Source organism: Triturus cristatus, chromosome 12, assembly GCF_964204655.1.
Source record: "Triturus cristatus chromosome 12, aTriCri1.1, whole genome shotgun sequence".
Classification (NCBI taxonomy): domain Eukaryota; kingdom Metazoa; phylum Chordata; class Amphibia; order Caudata; family Salamandridae; genus Triturus; species Triturus cristatus.
This window is the reverse complement of record NC_140595.1, coordinates 107,412,823-107,431,257: the sequence shown is the minus strand read 5'-3', so window position 1 is coordinate 107,431,257 and position 18,435 is coordinate 107,412,823. Positions and strand designations below refer to the sequence as shown.

The 18,435-nt window shown below is 49.6% G+C and overlaps 1 long non-coding RNA gene across 2 annotated transcripts in view; it reads right to left on the bottom strand.

Annotated features, from left to right (window-relative positions):
• LOC146772767 (uncharacterized) overlaps positions 1–18,435 on the bottom strand; it is a 142,651-nt gene that overhangs the window by 3,364 nt on the left and 120,852 nt on the right. The window lies entirely within an intron of this gene.

The window sequence follows — 18,435 nt, the reverse complement described above, 5'->3', positions numbered from 1 at the left end:
TATGATCAATGATCAAGCACAGATGGCCAATACTCCCTGCGTATAATCCCACTTAATCACTCACCTGTCTTCACTTTCACTCACTCACATTCACACTCTGTCACACTCCCGCTGACTCACTTTAACACATTCACTCGCTCTCGCTCACATACAAAACAAGAAAGATATATTTTTATCCTTTTTTATAAACCCTTTAAATTGGTTCTGAAAAGAATCGTTCTTTGTGTACATACTTGTTTAGTTATTTGTGTTTTACATTTAATGGAAAACCATAACAAAACGAACATAGAGCCATGATAAAAGTGGAAAAACTGAATTAAACATGGGGATGTCGACCCTGCAACCAGGATCTCCTCATCACCTTTGTGGGCGAGAAATCTTTGCACGAAGACCCCTGTTGAATTCACAGCATCCTTAAAGCATCTTCAGCATCCTTCATCCCTTGCATCAGGACCAGTGGGACCTGAACTTACTCACATTTCTTATGTGTTCATCATTTGAGCCTCTGCACAGCTGCCCCTTATGGTTGCACACTTGCAAGAGGATTTTCTTAGTGGCAGTTACTTCAGCCAGAAGAGTTGGTGAACTCCAAACCTGAAGTGTGAAACCTCCATTCACCTCCTTTTCCCTTGACAAGTTGGTGATGAGAATCACAGCTGCTTTCCTACAAGAGGTGGTTACTCCAGTCCACTTAGGTCAGTCTATGACTCTCTCCATGTTTTATCCTCCTTCCCACTCTACTAAATAGGGGGGAAAACTTAATCGCCTCAACCCCAAGAGAACTTGTAAGCTTCTACATAGACAGAGCTCGAGAGTTCGGACTGGACATCAACTCTTCATAGATTACATTGCAAAAATAAAATGCAAGCAATCCACAAGCCAACTATCTCCAGATGGATTATCCTTTGCATCAAGATCTGCTATGCCATGGCACACAAGAAACCTCCCGAAGGTATTCATGGCCGTTCTACTAGAGCAAAGTCATCTATTTCCGCTCTTTCTAGCAGTGTACTAGTAATCCTTACCTGTAAAGAGTGACCTGGTCTTTCCTTCACACTTTTGCTAAACATTATTGCTTAGATTCTGAAGTGATAAGGGATGGACACTTAAAGTCTGTTCAGCAGGATTGTTTTTGTATAAACAGACATGCACCCACTTCCGGTAGCAGGATGGCTTTAGGTTTCTATGAAAAAGGTGAGAATTCTACAAGTAGGTGTATTTATCAGAAGAACAAGCGACTTACCTTTGATAATGCCTTTTCTGGTGGATACAGTATCTATCTGCAGATTCCTCACCAACCTACTCCCCACCAGCTATATATATATATATTTCCTCTCAGCCTTCACGCAAAAAAACGCCCTCCAATTCACCACACGTCCCGAGGACGACCAGAAGAGCGGCACAGACAGATCCTTCGCAACAAGGTAATTTATTTGTTTTTTAGAGTTAAATGAGCCTCCATTAGTCACGGGGCCATGAACAGCAAAGTGCAGAGGTGCATACAAACAAGGATGACCTACGCGTTTCGGCTTGCGCCTTCTACTGAGTGAGTTTGTGTGTGTCTGTGTCTGTGTGTGTGTGTGTGTGTGTGTGTGTGTCTTACTATCCTTGTGGGGACTTGGGTGTGATAACACACTCACGCTGCGGGGACTTGATTGCACTGTGTGGACATGAACCCAGGTTCTCAAAAGGCAATGTCTTCTAAATGATAAAAGCATGACTCCAGGAACATCTGTGTCGATTTTTGAAACTTTTTAAATAATTGCCTTGTGGGGACCTGTGTCTCATGAAGTGTGTTTATATTTTTGCTCAGCTCTGCCCCTGTAGATAGGAGGCGGTACTGCAGTCTTAAAAACACTTTCCTCACCAGAAACAGAAACTAGCAGCAGAAAGGACAGACATACCAAAGTAAAAGCTGCATAACCCTGGGTTTTTCCAAATATTTTCCATTCAAATTACCCTTTTCTCTATTGATTTTAAACTTTTTGGTTCTATAAATTATTAGTGGCCTTCTATAGACTGCTAAAAGCAATTTGGGTCACTAATGCCATTTGATACCTATCTGCAAATAAACAATGATGCTGCAATAATATGCAATACAATTTAAAATGAATAGATCGTTTTTGGCAAGTAACCATAAGGCATCAATGCCTATTGTTGCATTTTAATGCTTGTATCAGAAATTCAGGATCTGTATATTACTTTGCCTTTGTTTAAATATTAATTTGCACCATGAATATGTTCTTTTAGATGATGGCTAGATGAATGGGTTACTAGCATTGTATTGCAATAAGTGTAACATTCTCACAAGCAGTGAACTGAAGCAATGGGGATGTTTATTTTTAAGAGAAAAGGCATGTTATTATAATTACAGTGAACTTCTTAAAAGATATATGCAAATATTGCCATAATATGTTAGTGCATTTAAAACATTTGAACTGCTTAATTTAAAATTGGTTCCTGAAGCTTACCAAATTAAAACAGTTTTTTGACATTCCCAAGGGTGGATGAAGAACAATCATAACAAGCACTGGCAAAGCAAATAGGTCTCGCCTATGCAAGAGCTATTGGGTTTGCCAATGTGTTTTAGACATCTTGTACACCAGCGTGACTGCTGTTTAGCATGGCTAAATGTTAGTGGTGTGGAGAGTCATAGAGTGGAGTGGAATACAGTGAAGTAAAGGGTGGTTGAGTGGAGTGGAGTGTTGTGGAGTGGAGTGGAGTGGAGTGCAGTGGAGTGCAGTGGAGTGTTGTGGAGTGGAGTGTTGTGGAGTGCAGTGTTGTGGAGTGGAGTAGAGCAGAGTGTTGTAGAGTGGATTAGAGCAGAGTGTTGTAGAGTGGATTAGAGCAGGGTGGATTAGAGCAGCGTGGAGCAGAGAGGATTAGAGCAGAGTGTTGTAGAGTGGATTAGAGCAGAGTGTTGTAGAGTGGATTGGAGCAGAGTGGATTAGAGCAGAGTGGATTAGAGCAGAGTGGAGCAGAGCAGAGTGGAGCAGAGTGGATTAGAGCAGAGTGGAGCAGAGTGGATTAGAGCAGAGTGGAGTAGAGTGGATTAGAGCAGAGTGGAGTAGAGTGGATTGGAGCAGAGGGGTGGAGAGAGGATTAGAGCAGAGGGGATTAGAGCAGAGGGGTGGAGAGTGGATTAGAGCAGAGTGTTGTAGAGTAGATTAGAGAAGAGGGGTGGAGAGGGGATTAGAGCAGAGTGTTGTAGAGTGGATTAGAGCAGAGTGGATTAAAGCAGAGTGGATTAGAGCAGAGTGGAGCAGAGAGGATTAGAGCAGAGTGTTGTAGAGTGGATTAGAGCCAAGTGGAGTAGAGTGGATTAGAACAGAGTGGTAGAGAGTGGATTAGAGCAGAGGGGTGAAGAGGGGGATTAGAGCAGAGGGCTGGAGAGGGGATTAGAGCAGAGGGGTGGCGAGGGGATTAGAGCAGAGGGTTGGCGAGGGGATTAGAGCAGAGGGTTGGAGAGTGGATTAGAGCTGAGGGGTGGAGAGTGGATTAGAGCTGAGGGGTGGAGAGTGGACTAGAGCAGAGGGGTGGAGAGTGGATTAGAGCAGAGGGGTGGAGAGTGGATTAGAGCTGAGGGGTGGAGAGTGGACTAGAGCAGAGGGGTGGAGAGTGAATTAGAGCAGAGGGGTGGAGAGTGGTGGGGTGGGGAGTCGATTAGAGCAGAGGGGTGGAGAGTGGTGGGGTGGAGAGTGGATTAGAGCAGAGGGGTGGAGAGTGGATTAGAGCAGAGGGGTGGAGAGTGGAATCAGTGGGGTGGAGAGTGGTGGGGTGGAGAGTGGAATGAGTGAAGTGGAGTGAAATTGGTTCCTAAAGTTTACCAAATTAAAACAGTCTGTTGACATTCCCAAGGGTGGATGAAGAACAATCCTAACAAGCACTGGCAAAGCCAATAGGTCTCGCCTATGAAGAGCTATTGTGTTTGCCAATGTGTTTTAAACATCTTGTACACCAGCTAACTGCTGTTTAGCATGGCTAAACGTTAGTGACGTGGAGTGTCATAGAGTGGAGTGGAATACAGTGAAGTAAAGGGTGGTTGAGTGGAGTGGAGTGCAGTGGAGTGCAGTGGAGTGTTGTGGAGTGGAGTGTTGTGGAGTGGAGTGTTGTGGAGTGGAGTAGAGCAAAGTGTTGTAGAGTGGATTAGAGCAGAGTGTAGCAGAGGGGATTAGAGCAGAGTGTTGTAGAGTGGATTAGAGCAGAGTGGATTAGAGCAGAGTGGAGAGGAGTGGATTAGAGCAGAGTGTTGTAGAGTGGATTGGAGAAGAGTGGATTAGAGCAGAGTGTTGTAGAGTGGATTAGAGCAGAGTGGAGTAGAGTGGATTACAGCAGAGGGGTGGAGAGTGGATTAGAGAGGGGTGGAGAGAGGATTAGAGCAGAGGGGTGGAGAGGGGATTAGAGCAAAGGGGTGGAGAGTGGATTAGAGCAGAGTGTTGTAGAGTGGATTAGAGAAGAGGGGTGGAGAGGGGATTAGATCAGAGTGTTGTAGAGTGGATTAGAGCAGAGTGGAGCAGAGAGGATTAGAGCAGAGTGTTGTAGAGTGGATTAGAGCCGAGTGGAGTAGAGTAGATTAGAGCAGAGTGGTGGAGAGTGGATTAGAGCAGAGGGGTGGAGAGGGGATTAGAGCAGAGGGCTGGAGAGGGGATTAGAGCAGAGGGGTGGAGAGGGGATTAGAGCAGAGAGGTGGAGAGGGGATTAGAGCAGAGAGGTGGAGAGTGGATTAGAGCAGAGGGGTGGAGAGTGGTGGGGTGCAAAGTGGATTAGAGCAGAGGGGTGGAGAGTGGTGGGGTGGAGAGTGGATTAGAGCAGAGGGGTGGAGAGTGGATTAGAGCAGAGGGGTGGAGAGTGGAATGAGTGGGGTGGAGAGTGGTGGGGTGGAGAGTGGAATGAGTGGGGTGGAGAGTGGAATGAGTGGGGTGGAGAGTGGTGGGGTAGAGAGTGGAATGTGTGGGGTGGAGAGTGGTGGGGTGGAGAGTGGAATGAGTGAAGTGGAGTGAAATTGGTTCCTAAAGTTTACCAAATTAAAACAGTTTGTCAACATTCCCAAGGGTGGATGAAGAAACATCATAACAAGCACTGACAAAGCCAATAGATCTCGCCTATGCAAGAGCTATTGTGTTTACCAATGTGTTTTAGACATCTTGTACACCAGCGTGACTGCTGTTTAGCATGGCTAAACGTTAGTGGCGTGGAGTTTCATAGAGTGGAGTGGAATACAGTGAAGTAAAGGGTGGTGGAGTGGAGTGGAGTGTTGTAGAGTGGAGTGCAGTGGAGTGGAGTGCAGTGGAGTGCAGTGGAGTGCAGTGGAGTGTTGTGGAGTGGAGTGTTGTGGAGTGGAGTTTTGTGGAGTGGAGTAGAGCAGAGTGTTGTAGAGTGGATTAGAGCAGTGTGTTGTAGAGTGGATTAGAGCAGGGTGGATTAGAGCAGAGTGGAGCAGAGCGGATTAGAGCAGAGTGTTGTAGAGTGGATTAGAGCAGAGTGGATTAGAGCAGAGTGGATTAGAGCAGAGTGGAGCGGAGTGGATTAGAGCAGAGTCTTGTAGAGTGGATTGGAGCAGAGTGGATTTGAGCAGAGTGGAGCAGAGTGGATTAAAGCAGAGTGGAGCAGAGCAGAGTGTTGTAGAGTGGATTAGAGCAGAGTGGAGTAGAGTGGATTAAAGCAGAGGGGTGGAGAGTGGATTAGAGCAGAGGGGTGGAGAGAGGATTAGAGCAGAGGGGTGGAGAGGGGATTAGAGCAGAGGGGTGGAGAGGGGATTAGAACAGAGGGGTGGAGAGGGGATTAGAGCATAGTGTTGTAGAGTGGATTAGAGAAGAGGGGTGGAGAGTGGATTAGAACAGAGGGGTGGAGAGGGGATTAGAGCATAGTATTGTAGAGTGGATTAGAGCAGAGTGGATTAGAGCAGAGTGGAGCGGAGTGGATTAGAGCAGAGTGTTGTAGAGTGGATTGGAGCAGAGTGGATTAGAGCAGAGTGGAGCAGAGTGGATTAGAGCAGAGTGGAGCAGAGTGGATTAGAGCAGAGTGTTGTAGAGTGGATTAGAGCAGAGGGGTGGAGATTGGATTAGAGCAGAGGGGTGGAGAGAGGATTAGAGCAGAGGGGTAGAGAGGGATTAGAGCAGGGGGGTGGAGAGTGGTTTAGAGCATAGTGTTGTAGAGTGGATTAGAACGGAGTGGATTAGAGCAGAGTGAAATAGAGCAGAGTGGTGCGGAGTGGATTAGAGCAGAGTGTTGTAGAGTGGATTGGAGCACAGTGGATTAAAGCAGAGTGGAGCAGACTGTATTAGAGCAGAGTGGAGCAGAATGGATTAGAGCTGAGTGGAGCAGAGTGGATTAGAGCACACTGTTGTAGAGTGGATTAGAGTAGAGTGGATTAGAGCAGAGGGGGTGAGAGTGGATTAGAGCAGAGGGGTGGAGAGAGGATTAGAGCAGAGGGGTGGAGAGGGGATACGAGCAGAGGGGTGGATAGGGGATAAGATCAGAGGGGTGGAGAGTTGATTAGAGCAGAGAGTTGTAGAGTGGTTTAGAGAAGAGGGGGTGGAGAGTGGATTAGAGCAGAGGGGTGGAGAGGGGAGTAGAGCAGATGGGTGGAGAGGGGATTAGAGCAGAGGGGTGGAGAGGGGATTATAGTAGAGTGTTGTAGATTGGATTAGAGCAGAGTGGATTAGAGCAGAGTGGATTACAGCAGAGTGGAGCGGAGTGGATTAGAGCAGAGTGTTGAAGAGTGGATTGGATTGGGTGGAGAGGGGATTAGAGCAGAGGGGTGGAGAGGGGATTAGATTAGAGCGTTGTAGATTGGATTAGAGCAGAGTGGATTAGAGCAGAGTGGATTACAGCAGAGTGGAGCGGAGTGGATTAGAGCAGAGTGTTGAAGAGTGGATTGGATTGGAGCAGAGTGGATTAGAGCAGAGTGGATTAGAGCTGAGTGGATTAGAGCAGAGTGTTGTAGAGTGGATTAGAGCAGAGGGGTGGAGAGGGGATTAGAGCAGAGGTCTGGAGAGGGGATTAGAGCAGAGGGGTGGAGAGGGGATTAGAGCAGAGGGGTGGAGAGTGGATTAGAGCAGAGTGGATTAGAGCAGAGTGGAGCAGAGTGGATTAGAGCAGAGTGTTGTAGAGTGGATTGGAGCAGAGTGGATTAGAGCAGAGTGGATTAGAGCAGAGTGGAGCAGAGTGGATTAGAGCAGAGTGTTGTAGAGTGGATTAGAGCAGAGTGGAGTAGAGTGGATTGGAGCAGAGGGGTGGAGAGAGGATTAGAGCAGAGGGGTGGAGAGGGGATTAGAGCAGAGGGGTGGAGAGTGGATTAGAGCAGAGTGTTGTAGAGTGGATTAGAGAAGAGGGGTGGAGAGAGGATTAGAGCAGAGTGTTTTAGAGTGGATTAGAGCAGAGTGGATTAAAGCAGAGTGGATTAGAGCAGAGTGGAGCAGAGAGGATTAGAGCAGAGTGTTGTAGAGTGGATTAGAGCCAAGTGGAGTAGAGTGGATTAGAGCAGTGTGGTGGAGAGTGGATTAGAGCAGAGGGGTGGAGAGGGGATTAGAGCAGAGGGCTGGAGAGGGGATTAGAGCAGAGGGGTGGAGAGGGGATTAGAGCAGAGGGGGGGAGAGTGGATTAGAGCAGAGGGGGGGAGAGTGGACTAGAGCAGAGGGGTGGAGAGTGGATTAGAGCAGAGGGGTGGAGAGTGGATTAGAGCTGAGGGGTGGAGAGTGGACTAGAGCAGAGGGGTGGAGAGTGAATTAGAGCAGAGGGGTGGAGAGTGGTGGGGTGGGGAGTCGATTAGAGCAGAGGGGTGGAGAGTGGTGGGGTGGAGAGTGGATTAGAGCAGAGGGGTGGAGAGTGGATTAGAGCAGAGGGGTGGAGAGTGGAATGAGTGGGGTGGAGAGTGGTGGGGTTAAGAGTGGAATGAGTGGGGTGGAGAGTGGTGGGGTAGAGAGTGGAATGAGTGGGGTGGAGAGTGGTGGGGTGGAGAGTGGAATGAGTGAAGTGGAGTGAAATTGGTTCCTAAAGTTTACCAAATAAAACAGTCTGTTGACATTCCCAAGGGTGGATGAAGAACAATCATAACAAGCTCTGGCAAAGCCAATAGGTCTCGCCTATGCAAGAGCTATTGTGTTTGCCAATGTGTTTTAGACATCTTGTAAACCAGCTAACTGCTGTTTAGCATGGCTAGACGTTAGTGACGTGGAGTGTCATAGAGTGGAGTGGAATACAGTGAAGTAAAGTGTGGTTGAGTGGAGTGGAGTGTTGTAAAGTGGAGTGGAGTGCAGTGGAGTGCAGTGGAGTGTTGTAGAGTGGATTAGAGCAGAGTGTAGCAGAGAGGATTAGAGCAGAGTGTTGTAGAGTGGATTAGAGCAGAGTGGATTAGAGCAGAGTGTAGCGGAGTGGATTAGAGCAGAGTGTTGAATAGTGGATTGGAGCAGAGTGGATTAGAGCAGAGTGGAGCAGAGTGGATTAGAGCAGAGTGGAGCAGAGTGGATTAGAGCAGAGTGTTGTAGAGTGGATTGGAGCAGAATGGAGTAGAGTGGATTAGAGCAGAGGGGTTGGAGAGTGGATTAGAGCAGAGGGGTGGAGAGAGGATTAGAGCAGAGGGGTGGAGAGGGGATTAGAGCAGAGGGGTGGAGAGTGGATTAGAGCAGAGTGTTGTAGAGTGGATTAGAGAAGAGGGGTGGAGAGGGGGTTAGAGCAGAGTGTTGTAGAGTGGATTAGAGCAGAGTGGATTAGAGCAGAGTGGATTAGAGCAGTGTGGAGCAGAGAGGATTAGAGCAGAGTGTTGTAGAGTGGGTTAGAGCCGAGTGGAGTAGAGTGGATTAGAGCAGAGTGGTGGAGAGTGGATTAGAGCAGAGGGGTGGAGAGGGGATTAGAGCAGAGGGCTGGAGAGGGGATTAGAGCAGAGGGCTGGAGAGGGGATTAGAGCAGAGGGGTGGAGAGGGGATGAGAGCAGAGAGGTGGAGAGTGGATTACAGCTGAGGGGTGGAGAGTGGACTAGAGCAGAGGGGTGGAGAGTGGATTAGAGCAGAGGGGTGGAGAGTGGTGGGGTGCAAAGTGTATTAGAGCAGAGGGGTGGAGAGTGGTGAGGTGGAGAGTGGATTAGAGCAGAGGGGTGGAGAGTGGATAAGAGCAGAGGGGTGGAGAGTGGAATGAGTGGGGTGGAGAGTGGTGGGGTGGAGAGTGGAATGAGTGGGGTGGAGAGTGGTGGGGTAGAGAGTGGAATGTGTGGGGTGGAGAGTGGTGGGGTGGAGAGTGGAATGAGTGAAGTGGAGTGAAATTGGTTCCTAAAGCTTACCAAATTAAAACAGTTTGTGGACATTCCCAAGGGTGGATGAAGAACAATCGTAACCAGCACTGGCAAAGCCAATAGGTCTCACCTATGCAAGAGCTATTGTGTTTACCAATGTGTTTTAGACATCTTGTACACCAGCGTGACTGCTGTTTAGCATGGCTAAACGTTAGTGGCGTGGAGTTTCATAGAGTGGAGTGGAATACAGTGAAGTAAATAGTGGTGGAGTGGAGTGGAGTGTTGTAGAGTGGAGTGCAGTGGAGTGGAGTGCAGTGGAGTGTTGTGGAGTGGAGTGTTGTGGAGTGGAGTTTTGTGGACTGGAGTAGAGCAGAGTGTTGTAGAGTGGATTAGAGCAGTGTGTTGTAGAGTGGATTAGAGCAGGGTGGATTAGAGCAGAGTGGAGCAGGGTGGATTAGAGCAGAGTGGAGCAGAGCGGATTAGAGCAGAGTGTTGTAGAGTGGATTAGAGCAGCGTGGATTAGAGCAGAGTGGATTAGAGCAGAGTGGGTTAGAGCAGAGTGTTGTAGAGTGGATTAGAGCAGAGTGGAGTAGAGTGGATTAAAGCAGAGGGGTGGAGAGTGGATTAGAGCAGAGGGGTGGAGAGAGGATTAGAGGAGAGGGGTGGAGAGGGGATTAGAGCAGAGGGGTGGAGAGGGGATTAGAGCAGAGTGTTGTAGAGTGGATTAGAGAAGAGGGGTGGAGAGTGGATTAGAACAGAGGGGTGGAGAGGGGATTAGAGCATAGTGTTGTAGAGTGGATTAGAGAAGAGGGGTGGAGAGTGGATTAGAACAGAGGGGTGGAGAGGGGATTAGAGCATAGTGTTGTAGAGTGGATTAGAGCAGAGTGGATTAGAGCTGAGTGGAGCGGAGTGGATTAGAGCAGAGTGTTGTAGAGTGGATTGGAGCAGAGTGGATTAGAGCAGAGTGGAGCAGACTGGATTAGAGCAGAGTGGAGCAAAGTGGATTAGAGCAGAGTGTTGTAGAGTGGATTAGAGCAGAGGGGTGGAGATTGGATTAGAGCAGAGGGGTGTAGAGAGGATTAGAGCAGAGGGGTGGAGAGGGGATTAGAGCAGAGGGGTGGAGAGTGGATTAGAGCATAGTGTTGTAGAGTGGATTAGAGAAGAGGGGTGGAGAGTGGATTTGAGCAGAGGGGTGGAGAGGGGATTAGAGCATAGTGTTGTAGAGTGGATTAGAGCAGAGTGGATTAGAGCAGAATGGAATAGAGCAGAGTGGAGTGGATTAGAGCAGAGTGTTGTAGAGTGGATTGGAGCACAGTGGATAAAAGCAGAGTGGAGCAGACTGTATTAGAGCAGAGTGGAGCAGAGTGGATTAGAGCAGAGTGGAGCAGAGTTGATTAGAGCACATTGTTGTAGAGCGGATTAGAGCAGAGGGGTTGAGAGTGGATTAGAGCAGAGGGGTGGAGTGAGGATTAGAGCAGAGGGGTGGAGAGGAGATAAGAGCAGAGGGGTGGATAGGGGATGAGATCAGAGGGGTGGAGAGTGGATTAGAGCAGAGAGTTGCAGAGTGGTTTAGAGAAGAGGGGTGGAGAGTGGATTAGAGCAGAGGGGTGTAGAGGGGATTAGAGCAGAGGGGTGGAGAGGGGATTAGAGCAGAGGGGATTAGAGCAGAGGGGTGGAGAGGGGATTAGAGTAGAGTGTTGTAGATTGGATTAGAGCAGAGTGGATTAGAGCAGAGTGGATTACAGCAGAGTGGAGCGGAGTGGATTAGAGCAGAGTGTTGAAGAGTGGATTGGATTAGAGCAGAGTGGATTAGAGCAGAGTGGATTAGAGCAGAGTGTTGTAGAGTGGATTAGAGCAGAGGGGTGGAGAGGGGATTAGAGCAGAGGGCTGGAGAGGGGATTAGAGGAGAGGGGTGGAGAGGGGATTAGAGCAGAGGGGTGGAGAGTGGATTAGAGCAGAGGGGTGGAGAGGGGATACGAGCAGAGGGGTGGATAGGGGATGAGATCAGAGGGGTGGATAGGGGATGAGATCAGAGGGGTGGAGAGTGAATTAGAGCAGAGGGGTGTAGAGTGGATTAGAGAAGAGTGGATTAAAGCAGAGTGGATTAGAGCAGAGTGGATTAGAGCAGAGAGGATTAGAGCAGAGTGTTGTAGAGTGGATTAGAGCCAAGTGGAGTAGAGTGGATTAGAGCAGAGTGGTGGAGAGTGGATTAGAGCAGAGGGGTGGAGAGGGGATTAGAGCAGAGGGCTGGAGAGGGGATTAGAGCAGTGGGGTGGAGAGGGGATTAGAGCAGAGGGCTGGAGAGTGGACTAGAGCAGAGGGGTGGAGAGTGGATTAGAGCAGAGGGGTGGAGAGTGGACTAGAGCAGAGGGGTGGAGAGTGAATTAGAGCAGAGGGGTGGAGAGTGGTGGGGTGGGGAGTCGATTAGAGCAGAGGGGTGGAGAGTGGTGGGGTGGAGAGTGGATTAGAGCAGAGGGGTGGAGAGTGGATTAGAGCAGAGGGGTGGAGAGTGGAATCAGTGGGGTGGAGAGTGGTGGGGTAGAGAGTGGAATGAGTGGGGTGGAGAGTGGTGGGGTGGAGAGTGGAATGAGTGAAGTGGAGTGAAATTGGTTCCTAAAGTTTACCAAATTAAAACAGTCTGTTGACATTCCCAAGGGTGGATGAAGAACAATCATAACAAGCTCTGGCAAAGCCAATAGGTCTCGCCTATGCAAGAGCTATTGTGTTTGCCAATGTGTTTTAGACATCTTGTACACCAGCTAACTGCTGTTTAGCATGGCTAGACGTTAGTGACGTGGGGTGTCATAGAGTGGAGTGGAATACAGGGAAGTAAAGGGTGGTTGAGTGGAGTGGAGTGTTGTAAAGTGGAGTGGAGTGGAGTGCAGTGGAGTGCAGTGGAGTGCAGTGGAGTGTTGTGGAGTGGAGTGTTGTGGAGTGGAGTTTTGTGGAGTGGAGTAGAGCAGAGGGGTGGAGAGTGGATTAGAGCAGAGGGGTGGAGAGGGGATTAGAGCAGAGGGGTGGAGAGTGGATTAGAGCAGAGTGTTGTCGAGTGGATTAGAGAAGAGGGGTGGAGAGGGGATTAGAGCAGAGTGTTGTAGAGTGGATTAGAGCAGAGTGGATTAGAGCAGAGTGGATTAGAGCAGTGTGGAGCAGAGAGGATTAGAGCAGAGTGTTGTAGAGTGGATTAGAGCCGAGTGGAGTAGAGTGGATTAGAGCAGAGTGGTGGAGAGTGGATTAGAGCAGAGGGGTGGAGAGGGGATTAGAGCAGAGGGCTGGAGAGGGGATTAGAGCAGAGGGGTGGAGAGAGGATCAGAGCAGAGAGGTGGAGAGAGGATTACAGCTGAGGGGTTGAGAGTGGACTAGAGCAGAGGGGTGGAGAGTGGACTAGAGCAGAGGGGTGGAGAGTGGATTAGAGCAGAGGGGTGGAGAGTGGTGGGGTGCAAAGTGGATTAGAGCAGAGGGGTGGAGAGTGGTGGGGTGGAGAGTGGATTAGAGCAGAGGGGTGGAGAGTGGATTAGAGCAGAGGGGTGGAGAGTGGAATGAGTGGGGTGGAGAGTGGTGGGGTGGAGAGTGGAATGAGTGGGGTGGAGAGTGGTGGGGTAGAGAGTGGAATGTCTGGGGTGGAGAGTGGTGGGGTGGAGAGTGGAATGAGTGAAGTGGAGTGAAATTGGTTCCTAAAGCTTACCAAATTAAAACAGTTTGTCGACATTCCCAAGGGTGGATGAAGAACAATCATACCCAGCACTGGCAAAGCCAATAGGTCTCGCCTATGCAAGAGCTATTGTGTTTACCAATGTGTTTTAGACATCTTGTACACCAGCGTGACTGCTGTTTAGCATGGCTAAACGTTAGTGGCGTGGAGTTTCATAGAGTGGAGTGGAATACAGTGAAGTAAAGGGTGGTGGAGTGGAGTGTTGTAGAGTGGAGTGCAGTGGAGTGGAGTGCAGTGGAGTGTTGTGGAGTGGCGTGTTGTGGAGTGGAGTTTTGTGGACTGGAGTAGAGCAGAGTGTTGTAGAGTGGATTAGAGCAGTGTGTTGTAGAGTGGATTAGAGCAGGGTGGATTAGAGCAGAGTGGAGCAGAGCGGATTGGAGCAGAGTGTTGTAGAGTGGATTAGAGCAGAGTGGATTAGAGCAGAGTGGAGAAGAGTGGATTAGAGCAGAGTGGGTTAGAGCAGAGTGTTGTAGAGTGGATAAGAGCAGAGTGGAGTAGAGTGGATTAAAGCAGAGGGGTGGAGAGTGGATTAGAGCAGAGGGGTGGAGAGTGGATTAGAGCAGAGGGGTGGAGAGGGGATTAGAGCAGAGGGGTGGAGAGTGGATTAGAGCAGAGTGTTGTAGAGTGGATTAGAGAAGAGGGGTGGAGAGTGGATTAGAACAGAGGGGTGGAGAGGGGATTAGAGCATATTGTTGTAGAGTGGATTAGAGAAGAGGGGTGGAGAGTGGATTAGAACAGAGGGGTGGAGAGGGGATTAGAGCACAGTGTTGTAGAGTGGATTAGAGCAGAGTGGATTAGAGCAGAGTGGAGCGGAGTGGATTAGAGCAGAGTGTTGTAGAGTGGATTGGAGCAGAGTGGATTAGAGCAGAGTGGAGCAGACTGGATTAGAGCAGAGTGGAGCAAAGTGGATTAGAGCAGAGTGTTGTAGAGTGGATTAGAGCAGAGGGGTGGAGATTGGATTAGAGCAGAGGGGTGTAGAGAGGATTAGAGCAGAGGGGTGGAGAGGGGATTAGAGCAGAGGGGTGGAGAGGGGATTAGAGCAGAGGGGTGGAGAGTGGATTAGAGCAGAGGGGTGGAGAGTGGATTAGAGCATAGTGTTGTAGAGTGGATTAGAGAAGAGGGGTGGAGAGTGGATTAGAGCAGAGGGTTGGAGAGTGGATTAGAGCAGAGGGTTGGAGAGGGGATTAGAGCATAGTGTTGTAGAGTGGATTAGAGCAGAGTGGATTAGAGCAGAGTGGAATAGAGCAGAGTGGAGTGGAGTGGATTAGAGCAGAGTGTTGTAGAGTGAATTGGAGCACAGTGGATTAAAGCAGAGTGGAGCAGACTCTATTAGAGCAGAGTGGAGCAGAGTGGGTTAGAGCAGAGTGGAGCTGAGTTGTTTAGAGCACATTGTTGTAGAGCGGATTAGAGTAGAGTGGATTATAGCAGAGGGGTTGAGAGTGGATTAGAGCAGAGGGGTGGATAGGGGATTAGAGCAGAGGGGTGGAGAGGAGATAAGAGCAGAGGGGTGGATAGGGGATTAGATCAGAGGGGTGGAGAGTGGATTAGAGCAGAGAGTTGCAGAGTGGTTTAGAGAAGAGGGGTGGAGAGTGGATTAGAGCAGAGGGGTGCAGAGGGGATTAGAGCAGAGGGGTGGAGAGGGGATTAGAGCAGAGGGGATTAGAGCAGAGGGGTGGAGAGGGGATTAGAGTAGAGTGTTGTAGATTGGATTAGAGCAGAGTGGATTAGAGCAGAGTGGATTAGAGCAGAGTGGATTAGAGCAGAGTGTTGAAGAGTGGATTGGATTGGAGCAGAGTGGATTAGAGCAGAGTGGAGCAGAGTGGATTAGAGCAGAGTGGATTAGAGCAGAGTGGATTAGAGCAGAGTGTTGTAGAGTGGATTAGAGCAGAGGGGTGGAGAGGGGATTAGAGCAGAGGGCTGGAGAGGGGATTAGAGCAGAGGGGTGGAGAGGGGATTAGAGCAGAGGGGTGGAGAGTGGATTAGAGCAGAGGGGTGGAGAGGGGATACGAGCAGAGGCGTGGATAGGGGATGATATCAGAGGGGTGGAGAGTGGATTAGAGCAGAGAGTTGTAGAGTGGTTTAGAGAAGAGGGGTGGAGAGTGGATTAGAGCAGAGGGGTGTAGAGGGGATTAGAGAAGAGTGGTGGAGAGGGGATTAGAGCAGATGGGTGGGGAGGGGATTAGAGCAGAGGGGTGGAGAGGAGATTAGAGTAGAGTGTTGTAGATTGGATTAGAGCAGAGTGGATTACAGCAGAGTGGATTACAGCAGAGTGGAGCGAAGTGGATTAGAGCAGAGTGTTGAAGAGTGGATTGGATTGGAGCAGAGTGGATTAGAACAGAGTGGAGCAGAGTGTATTAGAGCAGAGTGGATTAGAGCAGAGTGTTGTAGAGTGGAGTAGAGCAGAGGGGTGGAGAGGGGATTAGAGCAGAGGTCTGGAGAGGGGATTAGAGCAGAGGGGTGGAGAGGGGATTAGAGCAGAGGGGTGGAGAGGGGATTAGAGCAGAGTGGATTAGAGCAGAGTGGAGCGGAGTGGATTAGAGCAGAGTGTTGTAGAGTGGATTGGAGCAGAGTGGATTAGAGCAGAGTGGAGCAGAGTGGATTAGAGCAGAGTGTTGTAGAGTGGATTGGAGCAAAGGGGTGGAGAGAGGATTAGAGCAGAAGGGTGGAGAGTGGATTAGAGCAGAGTTTTGTAGAGTGGATTAGAGAAGAGGGGTGGAGAGTGGATTAGAGCAGAGTGTTGTAGAGTGGATTAGAGCAGTGTGGATTAAAGCAGAGTGGATTAGAGCAGAGTGGAGCAGAGAGGATTAGAGCAGAGTGTTGTAGAGTGGATTAGAGCCAAGTAGAGTAGAGTGGATTAGAGCAGAGTGGTGGAGAGTGGATTAGAGCAGAGGGGTGGAGAGGGGATTAGAGCAGAGGGCTGGAGAGGGGATTAGAGCAGAGGGGTGGAGAGGGGATTAGAGCAGAGGGGTGGAGAGTGGATTACAGCTGAGGGGTGGAGAGTGGACTAGAGCAGAGGGGTGGAGAGTGGATTAGAGCAGAGGGGTGGAGAGTGGATTAGAGCTGAGGGGTGGAGAGTGGACTAGAGCAGAGGGGTGGAGAGTGGACTAGAGCAGAGGGGTGGAGAGTGAATTCGAGCAGTGGGGTGGAGAGTGGTGGGGTGGGGAGTCGATTAGAGCAGAGGGGTGGAGAGTGGATTAGAGCAGAGGGGTGGAGAGTGGATTAGAGCAGAGGGGTGGAGAGTGGAATCAGTGGGGTGGAGAGTGGTGGGGTTAAGAGTGGAATGGAGAGTGGTGGGGTAGAGAGTGGAATGAGTGGGAAGGAGAGTGGTGGGGTGGAGAGTGGAATGAGTGAAGTGGAGTGAAATTGGTTCCTAAAGTTTACCAAATTAAAACAGTCTGTTGACATTCCCAAGGGTGGATGAAGAACAATCATAACAAGCTCTGGCAAAGCCAATAGGTCTCGCCTATGCAAGAGCTATTGTGTTTGCCAATGTGTTTTAGACATCTTGTACACCAGCTAACTGCTGTTTAGTATGGCTAAACGTTAGTGACGTGGAGTGTCATAGAGTGGAGTGGAATACAGTGAAGTAAAGTGTGGTTATGTGGAGTGTTGTAAAGTGGAGTGGAGTGCAGTGGAGTGCAGTGGAGTGTTGTGGAGTGGAGTGTTGTGGAGTGGAGTAGAGCAGAGTGTTGTAGAGTGGATTAGAGCAGAGTGTAGCACAGAGGATTAGAGCAGAGTGTTGTAGAGTGGATTAGAGCAGAGTGGATTAGAGCAGAGTGTAGCGGAGTGGATTAGAGCAGAGTGTTGTAGAGTGGATTGGAGCAGAGTGGATTAGAGCAGAGTGGAGCAGAGTGGATTAGAGCAGAGTGGAGCAGAGTGGATTAGAGCAGAGTGTTGTAGAGTGGATTGGAGCAGAATGGAGTAGAGTGGATTAGAGCAGAGGGGTGGAGAGTGGATTAGAGCAGAGGGGTGGAGAGAGGATTAGAGCAGAGGGGTGGAGAGGGGATTAGAGCAGAGGGGTGGAGAGTGGATTAGAGCAGAGTGTTGTAGAGTGGATTAGAGCAGAGTGTTGTAGAGTGGATTAGAGCAGAGTGTTGTAGAGTGGATTAGAGCAGAGTGGATTAGAGCAGAGTGGATTAGAGCAGAGTGGAGCAGAGAGGATTAGAGCAGAGTGTTGTAGAGTGGATTAGAGCCGAGTGGAGTAGAGTGGATTAGAGCTGCGTGGTGGAGAGTGGATTAGAGCAGAGGGGTGGAGAGGGGATTAGAGCAGAGGGCTGGAGAGGGGATTAGAGCAGAGGGGTGGAGAGGGGATCAGAGCAGAGAGGTGGAGAGTGGATTACAGCTGAGGGGTGGAGAGTGGACTAGAGCAGAGGGGTGGAGAGTGCATTAGAGCAGAGGGGTGGAGAGTGGTGGGGTGCAAAGTGGATTAGAGCAGAGGGGTGGAGAGTGGTGGGGTGGAGAGTGGATTAGAGCAGAGGGGTGGAGAGTGGATTAGAGCAGAGGGGTGGAGAGTGGAATGAGTGGGGTGGAGAGTGGAATGAGTGGGGTGGAGAGTGGTGAGGTAGAGAGTGGAATGTGTGGGATGGAGAGTGGTGGGGTGGAGAGTGGAATGAGTGAAGTGGAGTGAAATTGGTTCCTAAAGCTTACCAAATTAAAACAGTTTGTCGACATTCCCAAGGGTGGATGAAGAACAATCATAACAAGCACTGGCAAAGCCAATTGGTCTCGCCTATGCAAGAGCTATTGTGTTTACCAATGTGTTTTAGACATCTTGTACACCAGCGTGACTGCTGTTTAGCATGGCTAAACGTTAGTGGCGTGGAGTTTCATAGAGTGGAGTGGAATACAGTCAAGTAAAGGGTAGGGGAGTGGAGTGTTGTAGAGTGGAGTGCAGTGGAGTGGAGTGCAGTGGAGTGTTGTGGAGTGGAGTGTTGTGGAGTGGAGTTTTGTGGAGTGGAGTAGAGCAGAGTGTTGTAGAGTGGATTAGAGCAGAGTGTTGTAGAGTGGATTAGAGCAGTGTGTTGTAGAGTGGATTAGAGCAGGGTGGATTAGAGCAGAGTGGAGCAGAGCGGATTAGAGCAGAGTGTTGTAGAGTGGATTAGAGCAGAGTGGATTAGAGCAGAGTGGAGAAGAGTGGATTAGAGCAGAGTGGGTTAGAGCAGAGTGTTGTAGAGTGGATAAGAGCAGAGTGGAGTAGAGTGGATTAAAGCAGAGGGGTGGAGAGTGGATTAGAGCACAGGGGTGGAGAGAGGATTAGAGCAGAGGGGTGGAGAGGGGATTAGAGCAGAGAGTTGTAGAGTGGTTTAGAGAAGAGGGGTGGAGAGTGGATTAGAGCAGAGGGGTGTAGAGGGGATTAGAGCACAGTGGTGGAGAGGGGATTAGAGCAGATGGGTGGAGAGGGGATTCGAGCAGAGGGGTGGAGAGGGGATTAGAGTAGAGTGTTGTAGATTAGATTAGAGCAGTGTGGATTACAGCAGAGTGGATTACAGCAGAGTGG